General features: G+C 33.1%; 1 protein-coding gene and 1 long non-coding RNA gene across 4 annotated transcripts in view; one reads left to right on the top strand and one right to left on the bottom strand.

Moving 5' to 3' along the window:
• Positions 1-15,667, bottom strand: part of LOC146993383 (uncharacterized) — a 295,011-nt gene that overhangs the window by 65,205 nt on the left and 214,139 nt on the right. The window lies entirely within an intron of this gene.
• LOC118200749 (uncharacterized) overlaps positions 1-15,667 on the top strand; it is a 178,424-nt gene that overhangs the window by 136,058 nt on the left and 26,699 nt on the right. The gene's annotated exons all lie outside the window — the stretch shown is intronic.

Below are 15,667 nucleotides of genomic sequence, written 5' to 3'. Positions count from 1 at the left end.
TATTTAGCTATTTCATTTATTGAGTTACTTTTAGATTCTCCCTGGATACCTTCAGTTTTTTTTTTTTTTTTTTTTTTTTTTTTTTTTTTAAATGGCGGGCACTTACCTATAACGGCATTGGCCACTACTTAACGAGAGAAGTGGTGACCATTTTATTGGGGAGGCACCTAAGCACCTAATAGGCGGCCACCGTTGCCTCCTATGAAGGGACAGACAATTTTACATCCATGACTTCTCCGGGATTCGAACCTGGGGCCTTTGGTATCGCAGTCAAACTTCTTTAACCACTTTACCGTCTGGGCGGCCCTTTGGTTAGCTTTCCATGGCCAATTGGATCGTATTCACAGTATGCATAGGGAAACCATAAACATGCATGCATGCATGTTAGAAACACACACAATGAGAAAGCATAAATCGGGTTCAGTCTCAGTTTACGCAAAACGTTTAAAGTGAAACATTATAGCTGCATATATTTCTTTAAATATCGAGCTAAATCTTAGGGCAGTACTCACATCATCACTTGATTTTAATTTTGCCGCCGCTAAATTGAGGCTGGGATTCAAACCCGGGTAGAACTACTAGAAGTCCGCAGTGGCCAATTCGGCCACCCCGTCTGGCAATGATATTATTGAAAGACTGCATTATTACGTTAATTAGACTTAATGTAATTTGGGATTTAAGCATAATACACTCATGTCCATAAATTAAGGATAATTCAGAGTCACGCTGAAATCGGACTCTAAAATAAATATATCACCTGTAAAATCACTACACACATCTTCAAGATTCATATGCATATTTCATGAAGTAACCAGATGACACCGATGATGCGTCACAATGACGAGAGTGTAAGAGAGTGATATATAAGGAATACAGGCAAAGAAGTAAAATTGTTCGCAGGCGCTTTATAAGCATTTCAGTGCAATAACCGAATAGTTATGACACAAAGGACGCATTTGGATGACTTTTTTACGTGGTAGACGGCCGTCTGGAATGTGGGCGTACCCAACTGGAAGTATCAGACGAACTTGGAAATGCCCAGAGTGTCATCTCCAGGCTTTGGCAACGATTTCAAGATGACGGTAATGTGAGTAGACGTTACAGCACAGGTCGCCCCAGAGTTACAACGCCGAATGAGGACCGGTATTTGGCAGTTACTGCCAAAAGAAACAGGCGGAGCGTAGCCTCAGACCTGTCTCGTCAGCTCTCTTCAGCCACTGGTACGACAATTTCAAGGCAGACCGTGTACAGACGCTTAGGGCAGATTGGTCTATATGTTCGTAGACCTGTTAGATGCGTTCCACTTACTACAACTCACTGCTCCCTGCGGTTAGCCTGGAGTTAAGAGCATGCATTGTGGACACCGTAACAGTGGGCTTGTGTGATGATTTCCGACGAGTCCAGGTTTAGCTAGCAGTCTGATTCTCGCTGGACTTTCATATGGAAAGCTCCAGGTACCCGTTACCAGCAAGAAAACATCATTGAACGACACCGTTACGGTGGTGCAGGAGTGCTCCTTTGGGGTGGAATTATTATGGGTTCCAGAACTGACCTGCATGTTCAAATTGGAACCATGACAAGCCAAATCTATCGGGACGTCATTCTGGAACAACATGTACGTTTGTTTCGGAGCACCATGGGCGCACAATTTGTGTTTATAGATGACAACGCCCGTCCTCACCGTGCAAACATCGTAAGCGAATGCCTTCAATCGGAGGATATCACCCGTATGGACTGGCCAGCATTCTAACCGGACTTGAATCCAGTAGAGCACGTGTGGGACATTGCTTGGCTGACGAGTTGCAGCTCGTCAACCTCCTCCTACATGTCTACCGGAACTTCGGAGAGCATTGCTTTTTGAGTGGTGTAATATCCCCAAGATCAGATTGATAATTTGATACTCAGCATGCCTAGTCGTTGACGGACTGCATTACATCGTCTGGAAGACATACAATGTATTAATAATCATACCAACCATGTAATATTGTTTTTTCTCGTAAATAGGTTTTTTTTTTTTTTTTTTTTTTTTTTTTTTTGTAATTTGCTCCGGGGAGAAAAAATCGCTAATTTTTTTAATAATATCAAACATACAGCATCTTTTTTTGCTCTTTAGCTTTTGTTTAATAAATAAGCTTTACAAATAAGTCAAATTTGTTTTGCTTCTAACTCTTCCTTTGCCTGATTTTGCATTATTCTTAATTTATGGACATGAGTGTAGAATAACTAATGTGTATTCCCCGGGATATATTGTAATATTTATTGAATACATGAAGAAAATTGCTTGAAATAAGTTTTGCGGCTAATTTTTCATAAAAATAGGCGAAAGAATTAAAATCCACGCAATTTTTTTCTTTTTCTTCTTTTTATCTTTTCTTTTTTTCTTTCTTTCTTTTTTATTTATTTATTTTTTTTTTCCTTAATTTCGGATTTTATACAAACGTTGTTTTTCTTCATAATTTATCTTACTTTCAGAGTTTAAGTGATAGTGAAATTATATATGCCTTAACAGGGATCGCAAAAATCATTTTCCTTTGTTCGGTTTAAAAGAAAATAATTTCTTTTCAATTTTTTAAACATATAAGTAAAACTCAGTTTTTACGCGTTACTTGGTAATTATAACAAACATGGTCCAAATTCTAAAACTATCATACTATCATTAAGCACAATTAAAATAAATATTTATATATATATATATTTTAGATACAGATGTAAATTGCTATATTATCTATGTGTTTACTTGATTTTAATTTCGCCGCCCCTAAGTGAACTGCATTTGGCGCGGAAAGGTAGACCCGGCAACCCTAAAACGCGGCTTCCTGTAATTTATTACCCGCAGTTCTTTTTCACAGCGGCCTGGACGTTGACATCCAATCTTTCTGCGGGATCTTTAACAGGACGTTTAGAGTATTTTTTATCACTTGTCTGCTTCGTGTTCCTCTTAAAAGGATATTTATGATGTGGTTCAAATACTGGGATAATCGCCAATTAGTAGCGATTAGTTGGTTTAGATTATACACTGAGCAGAGGAATCCCACTTTTTCCCTTTACTGAGAAATCAATTTTCAGGGCAATTTGCCGGGACACATACTGTGCCGATTTAATGTTATTACTATTATTATTTTAGATTAATTATGTAGATATCGTATTCGTGGTATACTATTTTATTTCATTTCCCTTCCTTACGAAGAGAGAAAGCGTGTCAGAAAATACTTTTACAGTATTGCTAAAGTAAATTAAGTTAATAACTGAGCATTGCGCAAATGGTTTCAGGCTTGGAAGACTCATATACAGTATTTCTAGCATACATAAAGCAATTAATTATGTTCATTCACTTTCACGTTTGTTCGTTCGCTTCGACTGAAATTCGTAGCGGTGTTTCCTGTGCTACTATTAATTTACTAGTACTGTATTTACTTTACTATACTAGTGGTATTTACTGTGCTATTATTAATTTACTAGTACTATTAATTTATTAGAAAATAAAATGTATTTCGAAAGAAGTTGAAAGAATAAATAAAGGTTAGCTCGTATACTGTATCAGGTGATATGACATATAAAAAGTTTTAATCAAGGGCAACCTGTATTTCATGCTGAGGAGAAGATCATTCATGAAGAATGCCTGGTTAGAAGTGAGTCGACTAATAAGTTATAATAAATGAAATGTAATAAATTCTATAGCCATATTAACTGATAAATAATTTAATAGAGTATAAATGTATAAAAATGCATAAAGGCATTTTTTTACGCTAAAGGATAATGGAACTTGTTTACATTTGATATTAATCAAGTGAAGGAAGACATTTTTTACACCTCTATTCTAGAAGGAATTTGAATTGGAGGGAAGAAGGAAAAAAATTAGTTAAAATGAAATTGTAACTTAAAGGCACATTACCACTATTCTTTTGTTTCCTCTAACAGTTAAATTTTTGAATGTATTTTTATTGGAAACTTTAATGTACTTTTAATAAATGGAAAGCGTATTGTTAGATTTGTAACACTGATATGTCTATGACTTCTCCATGTTAAATAACATAAATATAAATTTTTATTTTAACAGGTAGCTTTAATAAATTTTGAGATTAGCACGATATGTTACTATTCGTGACATATCCCTCACTTTAGTTATATATCTGACAGCGTTATTTGCAGAAACTGCTTAAATTTAAGACGAAGCAGTTTTTCACTTAAGTTAATAACAAATGAGTCTAATCCTTTCAGTAACGTAATCATCAGTGAAACAGTGAGTGACTGGCTAAAGTTGCAAATTATTATAGTCGCCACATGTTTTCTTCACAACGTCTGAAAGAGCTGGATGCAAGCGTTTTCCCTCATGTATAATGTAAATCGAATAAATCTACTCGAAAGTATTCATTCTTAGTCAAACTACCCTGCAGATCTTTGTCATAGTCAAATTATGAAATCTGGTTCAACACGGTCAATAATATAAATAACAATGAAATAAAATGAAGGCTTAAATCTTTATTTGTATTAAAATGTAGCAATGGATTTCGTTCTATTGACTTTCTGGTTGGATGAAAGAAGAAAATAAAATGCTGTGTATTTTACTGTAGATTTATGATTATGAGAGATAAATTGTCAAGATAGCAATCAATCACTGAAATTTTTTTAACACGGCGTTTCATCTTTTCTGAAAGCGCAGTATTGCACTTTTAATAAGATATAGATATAAACTAACAACAGGCATGAATTACATCACATTTTTCTCATTACGCAGCGCTCTGCCAATCTTAGTAAACCGAGAATACAGATATAAATGAAATTACGGGACAACAGCACATTTCATAATGACTATGCAAAATGTGATAATTTTCTTTTTTATAGCGAACTGAACAAAATTGATTCAATTCTTTGCCCATGAAGCATTGCTCTTATCTTCATAAATATCTTCTGTTTGGACCATGAGTTTACAATGAAAACATTCTGAGAACATTATACAACTGCAGAGGAGACTCAGTGCAGCATAAACTTTGGAAGTTCTTACTTGAGTGGGAATCGAGCTCATATTACTTGAAGGTCGATTGCGATTGCATGAATTCGAACCACTGTTGTTCTTGCGTCATTGAGTACCGAAGTTTCGTTGTATGGGTAATGGCGCAAGCATAAATATATGGAAAGGATTTCTGAACCTATGTTAACTGTAAATAGCGATAAATTATTTCAGAGCGAATTCTCAGTATTTTATGTTACACCCTCCAAACCAACCCATCCTTTTTTTATTATTATTACAGACGCCTTGCACTTATAATTATAGCAGTCTAATGTAAACAATAAATAACTATAGAAGCAATTAGCAATAGGAGTAATTTTATAAAAATCATTCAGTTAATATTTCAAGTGCGTTAGTTAAATTTCACATATACTATAAGTTCTGTTTATAAACGCTTCGACGAAAAACTTCTTCTAGATGTTTATTGTTTTCAATTTGCGATAAAACGATTTTGCGATATAAGCCGTGATAAACAAAATTTGTTACCAATCGACGATGCACAAGGTTTTTCATTTACCTTATAACGTCTTGTATGTCTAGCTATCATAAAATGTATTCGACGTTGAAGGCTGTTTGGTGAATTATCGCCAAGTCCTTAAGGTAATACAAAGTCAGGATGCAAAGAACCCTTTATTAACTCAAATAAGGTTCACAGTCGGTACCAACTCGTGCTTACAAAAGCCAACACTTTTGGCTTAACTCAAAAAGGTAATGAATGACTTAAAAGTAATGGAGTTAAGTTTAGCCTAACGTCTTCAAAGCTAACTATCGCGCAAGCTGGCTCTGACTCGAAAGTCAAAGTAAACAAGCCTAATGACAAGAACGCTTAACACCACACAAATTTAATCACTAGATAATCAAAGATATCAACGTGGTCTTCAAGCAGGCAGAATACGCTCTGTTTTCACTTTCAAAAACCTTGTTTCTCCATCATTTGAATATGGACATAGTCATTTTGTATTCTGGCAAGAAAGTGTAAGTGTATTCTGGCAAGAAAGTGAAAGTGCAAGAGCGACAGGAAAGGCTGCTTAAACATAAAATAACTGTTAAGCAAATTAAGTAATTCCCCACAACCTTCACGGTTAAAGAAGGGTGTTCCTTAATACAGCTTAAGTTAATCGTTAAAAAATACAGTTTACTTGGAATTTTTAATAATATTTTGCACCAGGTGAAACTTTGCATCACGATGGACATGAATAAAATAGACAATATCCTTCACAAATTTGCGAACTCTGTCGTCGGTGTTGAATTTATTTTGAATGAAGATAATAATACGTCATAATATAAAAGTTATACGTCAGAGTTAAAGTTTGAGTAGACGAAAGTTCATATGAACATACAGACTGCAAGCCTTCATATAAACTTTTTTGTTTTAATTTCATTCCAATGATAAATCCAGTTTTTAAATATTTTGATATTTTTCTGTTTATATTATTATACTGTTATTATACTTATTTATATTATCATTATTGCTGTCAGCGTTTAAATTAAATTTTCAAATACAGTTACATGCACAAAATACATGCTTTTATGAAATATTGCAGAACTTTTGTACCAAGTTGTTTTGCCATCCATATATCATTTCATCAATGATCTACGTATATGGGCAATGTTTTCAAGTTTAATTATAGAATGTTTTCTCTTTTATTATAGTTGTAACTTTTTGTGCAACTCTGAACAGCTACGTGTGTCATTTAATAAAGATGGGAAAAACAGCAAATGCCTCTCAAAACAGAGCATGCAGTAAAAGATGTTTTATTTCACTGAAGCGCATCTAGGTTGGGAATGGAGTCTCGGATTCCTTTTATGTCCGTCAAGAAAGTTCTTTTGGTTTTGTTTGCAAGGTTCGTACAATTTAAAAGAAACGATACAAAAGCTATCATAAATTTCCAACGTGTCAATGTCTTTTAAAACATATCATGCAAGCGTATCAGGATCCTGAAGTTAGTTTTCCCAAGCGAAAATCTTAATGACTTTACATATGGCAGATTGGTGAATGGGTTCACTGTGTTCATTCGAGCCTAGATTTTTCCAACCGAAAAGAAAGAAAAGCCGAAAAAAAAAAAAAAAAAAAAAACACCTCGGGAATTTGATCTTATTTTATATTTTATAGGACAGGGGTCGGGAACCTTTACTGGTTTGAAACTCAAAACGAGAAAAATAAATTTTGAGAGTCGCAAAATATTAGAAACATTTAAAGCAAAATAACTGTAAAGTTATTTTAATTTTTTCAGTCAAATTAATACGACAATCAGCTCTCTGAAGCATAAAATATGTCAGGGAATAGACTATCAGAAACCTTTTTCTCGACTTTATTTTAATGGCTAAGATCGCAGTAAGATTTCTCGTTTTACCATCAGACTGATTAAAATCAAATAACAGCAACAATAAATTCACACTAGTTACTAAATCTGTTCATTTAACAAAAAATACCAGCAGATCAAACGGGACATCACGTGCTTTCGAATTGCTTACAAAATCGAGTAATTATGTAAGATTATAATAATATTTCTTCGTCTTCTTACATGTGCTATAGCTTACAGATTTCTTATTCATAATTTTTCATGCAGATAACATTATGTATGAAGAATTTAATAGCTCCTATTATGTATTAGATAGTGCTATATTTTTATATTCTATTTGATGTTTTCCTATTTCATTCTTGGTTATTTAAAAAATAACTCTATTTATTTATTTCTTTTTTCTTAATATAAAACTTTTCTTTAGGATGCAAAATAAAATAAATTTCTTTAGGATGTAAAACAATAACAACAACAACAAAAAAAAAAAAAAAAAAAAAAAAAAAAAAAAAAAAATACGGGTTCTTAGTTACCCGAATGAAGGATATTGTCAAATTTTTCAGTCTACACTTTTGTTATATTTCGTATGTGTCTTTTACTAAAATAATCATCGAAATTTATTAAATGATACTGCATGAAGGAACGGATTAAAGCTAATATATTTGACATTAAACTGCCTACCTGTGTAAGATTATCTTGATATGTAAAAATCATAAATGTGTGCTTGCGTTTATAGAAGGAGTAATGTATTTACTAATGCTATATAAAAGACTAGAGATGTATTTTAAATCTAAATTCTACATTTCTACTTAGTAGTCAACATTTATATTTGTGGATTTTTTCCCCAGTTGCACTTATTTATGAAGTAGCTAAAATGATTATGAGCATGAAATGAAATAGAACATCAACTTGCAGCATCGAAAACTAAGTATTTGGAAATACTTTCATTCTATTTTCAAGCGGCTGCATTAACAAAGCATTAAACAAGAATACATTCTTCTAATGCTTAAAAACCGCAATTATCTAGTAATACTTCCTCTAGTATTTATTTAGTATTATAAAGGAAAGACTTGGCTGTGGAACTTTGCATTGTCTACCGTATAAAGAAGATAAATAAGAGTTAAGTTTCCTCTGGTGTTCTTCCGCAAAAATCAGCTTTTCGAGGGTAGATATCATACCGCAGTCAATACAAAAGCATATCATACCGCAGTGAATCATAGCTTAAATATCGATCCTGCGTAATATTTTTCACATTCTTTTTTATTCATGAAAGTTTTAACATTCTTTGCTCAAATAAGAATTTTTATAAAAGTATCTACGTATCAAAGAAAAAATTTTAAAATGTCACATAGAAAATTAACAGAAGTAATATCTGAGGAAGAATCTGGCTTTAAATAAACCGTTACTAATCCGTTTACTGCTTACAGTCTCCCTTCCACCATGTTACATTACACCACGTAAGAAATCTTCATTTAAGTGTTTCCAAATTATTGCCTCAATATAGCTAACTAAAATTCTGAAAGAATATGTTAGGTTAATTGACTAAGGCAAACCAACTCGAGGGTTACCTGGCCTATACGGAGGGATGTTTTCGGGGAGGACATTTTAAGGGAAGATGCCTCGTATTCATTTTACACATGGGGAAAAACACGAAAATCAACCATCCAACCAACCCGTTGACCGGGATTCAATTCCAGGTCCAACAAACAGAACTCAGCGATTTTATCTCTCGACCGCTGGAGGGTCCGGAAAGACCATAAGGAGAAAATAACTAAAAATTTCATTGTCATACTATAATTGTTCAAATACATATCAAGCAGAGATTATTTTGATTGTAGCAAATTTTCTCCAAAGTACATTGAAATTACAATTCTGCGTGCAATTCATTTGTACTTCTGTTTGCAACGAGTTATACTTTTTTCTCTAGGGACTTCACAGTTCATTTAAAAGATTCCTCAGTGATTTTCGACTTATATATTATTTTAACGGATTAAATTAGATCGCCTGAAAATATTAAAAATGATTTATTTAAAACAAAAAAAAAGTATTGAAATTATTTTTATTTTCGTTTTCTGCTCCTTAACATTATGTGTGGAACATCAACCTTGATGCTGTATGAATAGTAACTGGAATTTTTACTTTCAAACGAAAAAGCTACCTTTCGAAAAATGGGGGTGACATTAAAATTTCAAACATCAGAATTTGATACCACTTAATAAATCAACTCTTCCCTTTACATGTTATGCAGTTCAGACACATTTATTTTATAGCCCTTGCGTCTGTAAACAGTAAAACTAAGCTTAAGAAATATGATCATTCATAATTTTATATAAGTCGAAACTGAATATTTCCCACAGTTGATATTTATTAAAAAATTTATTATTAATTTTACTATTAATTACTATTAATTTCTGTTCTTACAGAGCATATATCCTTATATTTCTCTTTCGAAAACTGGCATAAAATTGCTATTATGGACCAGAAGTTTGGCATTCGATTATTGTTTTCAAATAAAGGAATGGTATTGTTGCTCATTGTAGTAAATGGCTTCTGCTAAGTTTAATAATTAAAATTTTCTTTCTATTATGAAGTTGTATTCAACATTTATTACAGATTCTTTAAGTTTTCTGGTGGGAAGCATTGAAAATCAAAGTAAAATTCCAAATACACTATTAGAAATGATAAAGATGTTTTATTTTCATAAATTTGAAAATATAAATTGCTCTTTATTATTTTTACTACACAACTTGATGCAAATTGTATTATAAATTGATCCACTGCCGTTAAAAATCAATCTCATATTTCAGTTAACCCTAAACATTTGTGAAGTAAATCTTGACTGACTAAATAAGTTGTCCTAGATTAGCTCAATAAAATTATTTTCCGAACAGCTCCTAAAAGACGAAATCAAATTTTATGCTTCACAATGAAAATTATTCACATATTCATTAAAGATTTACAGGTCTGTGAGAACAATCTCCTAGTAGAAAAAAAATATTAAAAGAATTAATAAAAATATTCTCGTATAAAAGTATATATTTATATATGAATTCACATTTAGGGTTTATTTCTGAATGGAAGTAAAACCAGTGAAGTCTTTTCTGCCTCTCAAGAACTTAAGATAAAACATTACTGACAGAAATTCTATTTGGATAAAGAGTCAGAATGCTTTATTTCAGGTAGAAAGACTATGCAAAGAAGACCGGATTTGTACATCGTTAACGCCAGCCAGAGCACCTCTATTAAAGATATCACCGCCGACTAATTTCAGATTTGTTATTTCGTAACTGCTCTATTATTACTCGGAATTAAATTCGAATGATAAGAGTAAGCATTTTAACAGCATTACCTTTCTTTTGCTTCAAAGAAAACAAGATGTTCTCCAGTGTCATAGAATGAACAGTTATACTGAACTCAGTTTTCTAATGTGAAATAAATAAGTAACTAACTGTCTTATTACTTTAAACTTATAAGAAGAAAGGTATGCCCCGCGTTAGGACTAGGCCTTACATGTTTCCGCATAGAGGATAGAAGTTTAAGTATAATTCTCGACGAGCTTAATTCTGCTAGATTCTCGTGAATAATGGTTCAAACTTTACATCTTTCAGGGAAGGACTACCCACAGTTTAAGAAACGCTGGTGTAACTGAAACCGAAAGAAGATATATTGCAACAATAGCTAATTAACCACAGCTTATGCATAATATGAGAACCAGAGCTCCTTCATTTCTAAAATATTTTCCAACTGTAAATTTTCGAGATATCGGGGAGGAGAGTGTGAGATCTTTAACAATTTCCGACACGCAACCTTTTAAAGTCGGAGTTTTGATTTAAAAAAAAAAAAAAAAAAAAAAAAAAAAAAAGCTAGGCAGTCTAACTAGGCCTAGAGTAGTACACAAGCAAAATTTTGTGAAGATAGCACTTATCGTTTTAATTCTGTGGATGTGCCCAAAGTGGCACACTGATTGAATAGTTTCGAAAAGAGTGCTGAAACGAGCATTTTTGTCAATGAACTGACCCATGAGATGGGGAGAAAGAAAGAATACAGACTCTCAGTTGTCCTAGATTATCGGTGTGCCCGGTACGGGTTCGCCGTTTGATTTTAGGCAAGATTTCAAGGTAAAAATTTAAAACTAATATAGAATAAGAAGATTAACATACAGCCAAAAAAATAACAAAAATTTCTTTTCAAACAATTCCTTTTATACCCTAAAAAAAGTCTGGAAGATTTTTTTGAAAAATGAGGGTCTTAAAAAACTAAACATGGCTAAAATATATGGACTGGTTTGTGTTGAGCTGCCATCTACAATAAATAAAGAAGGTTTAGAGTAACCTATAGTAACCTATAAATCCTTTTTTATTCAATTTTTCTGTGCGTACAGAAGGAAATTTTTAGGTGTGTTCAAACCGGACACACTGTGCCACAAAGGGTTAAGAATTATGAAACAGATCGAACTTAATTGTAGCAAACTTTACAAAAAAAAAAAAAAAAAAAAAAAAAAGCAGTCGAAATTAAGCCAAAAGTGAAATATTTTCTCTGATTTATTTCAAAGTTTAAAAACTGCTTCTTATTAAAAAAATTATAATTTTTAAGTATCAGAATTTTTTAAATTGCCACATCTTTTCTGACATAATTCGCCGATGTCGGGAGTCGAGATTACCCGGACACCCAGGGCAGTTTCCCTGGTTACACGTCTAAAATTTAATATCCTGTATATTTCTCCATCTGAATTGTATACTTTCATGCAGATATCCTTTCATTACAAGTTTTCCGATGAATATTTAAAATTTTTAAATAATGTTTCAATATTCCAGCAATGTACTGAAATTATTTTTATTAGTGATGCATGTAACAATTTTCATTTTCTATCTAGAATTCTAGGAATTTATAAACGGCATATTCTCAAAGATATTATTAAACACTAATTTTCGATTCCTGGAAATCTCTTCTCTTGTGGAACATTTTTTTCACTTAATGCCTCTCGTTCAGATATATGCGTATGTGGAGAAAGAGGCCATTCGCTTCATAACATAAACACGGGCCCGCAGCAACCGAGCAGAAACGTCGCCAAACGCTGGTAGTTTGACGTGGGCTCTCTTCCAGGCGAACGGCTTGGCTACATGGGCGTTTTCGAGTGTAACATAGATTCATATGGGCGTTCATGTGTAACATGGATACGAACTAGTTTCTCTTAGAAAAGTATTCAAGACACCCCTCCCCTGCATCACGTAGCTCCCTTGTGCTTTTCCATTACAAAATAAACAGTCATCATATATCCGAATGCCCCCTGAATCGTGACTGCTATTGAAAAGTTCCTAGCAACGCTTGTATCAAATGTACGTTAGAACAAAGATAGGTCTGCCGAAAAATAATCAGCGTGATGAAATTCCTCTCTCTCAGAGAAGAGGCCTTGACACGAATTAAATGATAACAACTAAAGCCCAGACTAAAGGACAGTGATGGCTTTGCATTATAAAAATGACATGCATCTAAGTGTATGATCATCGTGTAAACGTAAATAAGTATATCGTCATTATATACTGTTGCGTGCGCACGGGTTCGTAATTGATTGAATGCACAAGTTTGATAAAAAGTTAATAAAATTTATGCTTATCACAAGAAAAAAAAGCAAAATGCTGAAATTTTCCCTCATAGATACTCTTATAATATCACAATATCACACAGTAGTTGTAGAGACATTAGGTATTTTTTGGAGGCCAGAGAGAGGAAAAATTAACAACGCCTTCGCCAGGAATCGAACCACGGACCTCTGGAATACCGGCCCAGCGTGCAGAACCACTGCATCGCGAAGGCATGCTAGGAAGGTGGGAGAAATACCTTATATAGTTATGTTTTAAACTACTAAAACGTTAAATAAAACACAATTCAAACGCAGAGAAAGCTAATTCGATCTCACCGCGAATTTGCTACAGTAAACAACTGAACTTAGGTGTTTTCCTCCGGATTTTTAATGAGTCCCTAGAAGCTTCTCGTAATTTTTCGAGATTTCTGGAAGGCAAAAGAGTGCAATTACGCGATATCTATTTATTAACTGCGCATGCTCCTGTATTTTTATTTTTTCGGCGTAGCTTTCTCTTAAAACTCGTCACGCGCTGCATTACACAGGGAAATAAAAGAATTTTAATTACAATTCTACCAAAAATAGCTAACTAAATACAAAATCCGTAACAATACTTATATTCAGAGATCTTGGTATTATTTAGTTTACTTAGTATTATTATTTAGTATAGTTGTTTTGTGCAGTCGCGATGTTTAGTGCTGTTAAGTATAAGCAACATATTATTGATGCGTTTAATATTTATGATTTAATTTGACATAAGGTGTTGCTTCCAGATTGTTAGTATATCGGAACTATAGCTGGTTACCTATTAGTAAATACCTGGTTTTGCCCATGCTTGGTCCTGTCCTGTGCTGACAAGTGCATCAGTAATAAAGCTTGGGGCATGTGGTTCATCTGTTGGTTTACTTTCTGGGTTTATTAGTTGGTTGGTGCGTTCACTGAAAGTCAATAGTCAATTTTACATCCCAATAATAGTCAATATTTTGTCTGATGTTATCCAAGAGCCTTACATTGCGTCGGCGTTTTTAAAGACTTTCCGTACCGACAAATTTCAAGTGTTCATCATAGCTTCTACCGTATAAATATCTACTCGAAATATGAACCCGAGTCCTTCGGCATGGAAGCAGCTTATTTTGACATTGCATACTGAACGGGCTGCAATGCATTTTTGCAATTCTTTTTGGCATATAAACTGTATTTAAGACAGAAGATCAGCATGAAATTTACAGAAACATACTAGTGCCATGTAATGTATTTAAAGAAGAGAACGTTGAACAGTTTCAAGATAATCCATATTAGCTTGAAGTAGAACATTTCCCAGGAATACTTTCTGGAACGTTTTAAGGTAAGTGGCATTTCTCCTTCTTTTAGTTTAAAATTGTCTCTATAGTATGATTAACTGTGGATCCATAAACGTGGTAAGAACTTAAATGAAGTACTTTACACCCTGAATACCCTGCTTTTGAAATGTCTAACATAATGACGAATTTTTTCATGACACATTTCACGCAAATCAATACCGGCTCTATGCTTTTCTTAGGTGACTATTAAGCTAAAACTTAACATTTAATCTATTTTGACTTTCATATATAAATTTAAAATTTGTTTTTCTTCTGAACTTAGATAGAAGAACGAGTAAGAAAGTTTTAAATAAATAGAAGAACAGCCTTTTTATTCATCTTTATCAGATCATTATAGATAAAAGGGCAAGGGAAAGGAAATAAGAGCTTTAATTTATCTAACTCTCATTTTACTTAGTTTGCTCTACTTTATTCATGATTGCTTGAATAAAGAAGATTAAAAACAAAAGACAAATGCTTTTGACATTATTCTTAGAATTTCACACATTTTAAGCAAGAGTTTCCTGTAAACAGGAAGAACACAAAATTACATATCGTTATATATGAATTAACACATGTGTTAATATTGCAGTGAAAACAGTGTCGATACATATGCACGAAAAAATATGATGTAGCTGATACATGACAAAATGCAATTTTCATTTGTTAACTGCAGGCGTTTCCCGCTATTCGAAAGAGCTTTGTTGGAAACTGGAAATCGCCGAAACAATAGACCCGTGTCTTTCAGTTTAAAATCTCTCTCGGAGATGAAAACGAAAAGATTCGTTTTCATCTCCGAGAAACGTGACATACTACGTTACTTCAAACGCCCGTGAAAGATGAATAACATCCTTTACGTATATAAAAGTACTATAAAATGAGAAAAAAATCTGATGCAAAACATGAAGAAAGTGTTTCGCAAAGCGGATTATATGTCAGATATATGTCTTTGAATGTTAAACAAAATGGGTCGAAAGAGCTCTAGTCGTGGAAAACTTGGCAATCGAAATGCGAGAGACGCCTGTATTTTATACTATTTGTCAAAAATAAAAGCCAGTTTTTTATAGCTTTTTGCATTTTTTGATAGCATAACTTTTACAGTATTCTGTTTTATAATATTTTAGGTACCAGAAGTTACTGCATTTTGAGCGGATGAATTGAAGAAGCTGAAACTGAAATACTTTCGTCTTATCTAAAGGCCTTACTAAATGAATGATATTACGTTATGAACTACTAAAAAAGAGCTCTATTTAGAAAAAAACATTGTTACAGGATTATGCCTTAAATATGTGTGTAGATATATAGAAAGTTATGACATTTTGATTTTATGTTAAAGTGCTAAAATAAAAAATCAGAAGACATTCGAGACTAAACATTTATACTTGGTCTTTTTCCAATTTATGTGTTCTGCGTTAATATGACTCAAAAAAATTCTGGG

Source organism: Stegodyphus dumicola, chromosome X1 (genome assembly GCF_044657685.1).
Source record: "Stegodyphus dumicola isolate Sdum_Otavi_A_Nest chromosome X1, ASM4465768v1".
In the NCBI taxonomy this organism is placed as follows: Eukaryota; Metazoa; Arthropoda; class Arachnida; order Araneae; family Eresidae; genus Stegodyphus; species Stegodyphus dumicola.
This window is presented reverse-complemented; position numbering and strand designations above follow the sequence as displayed.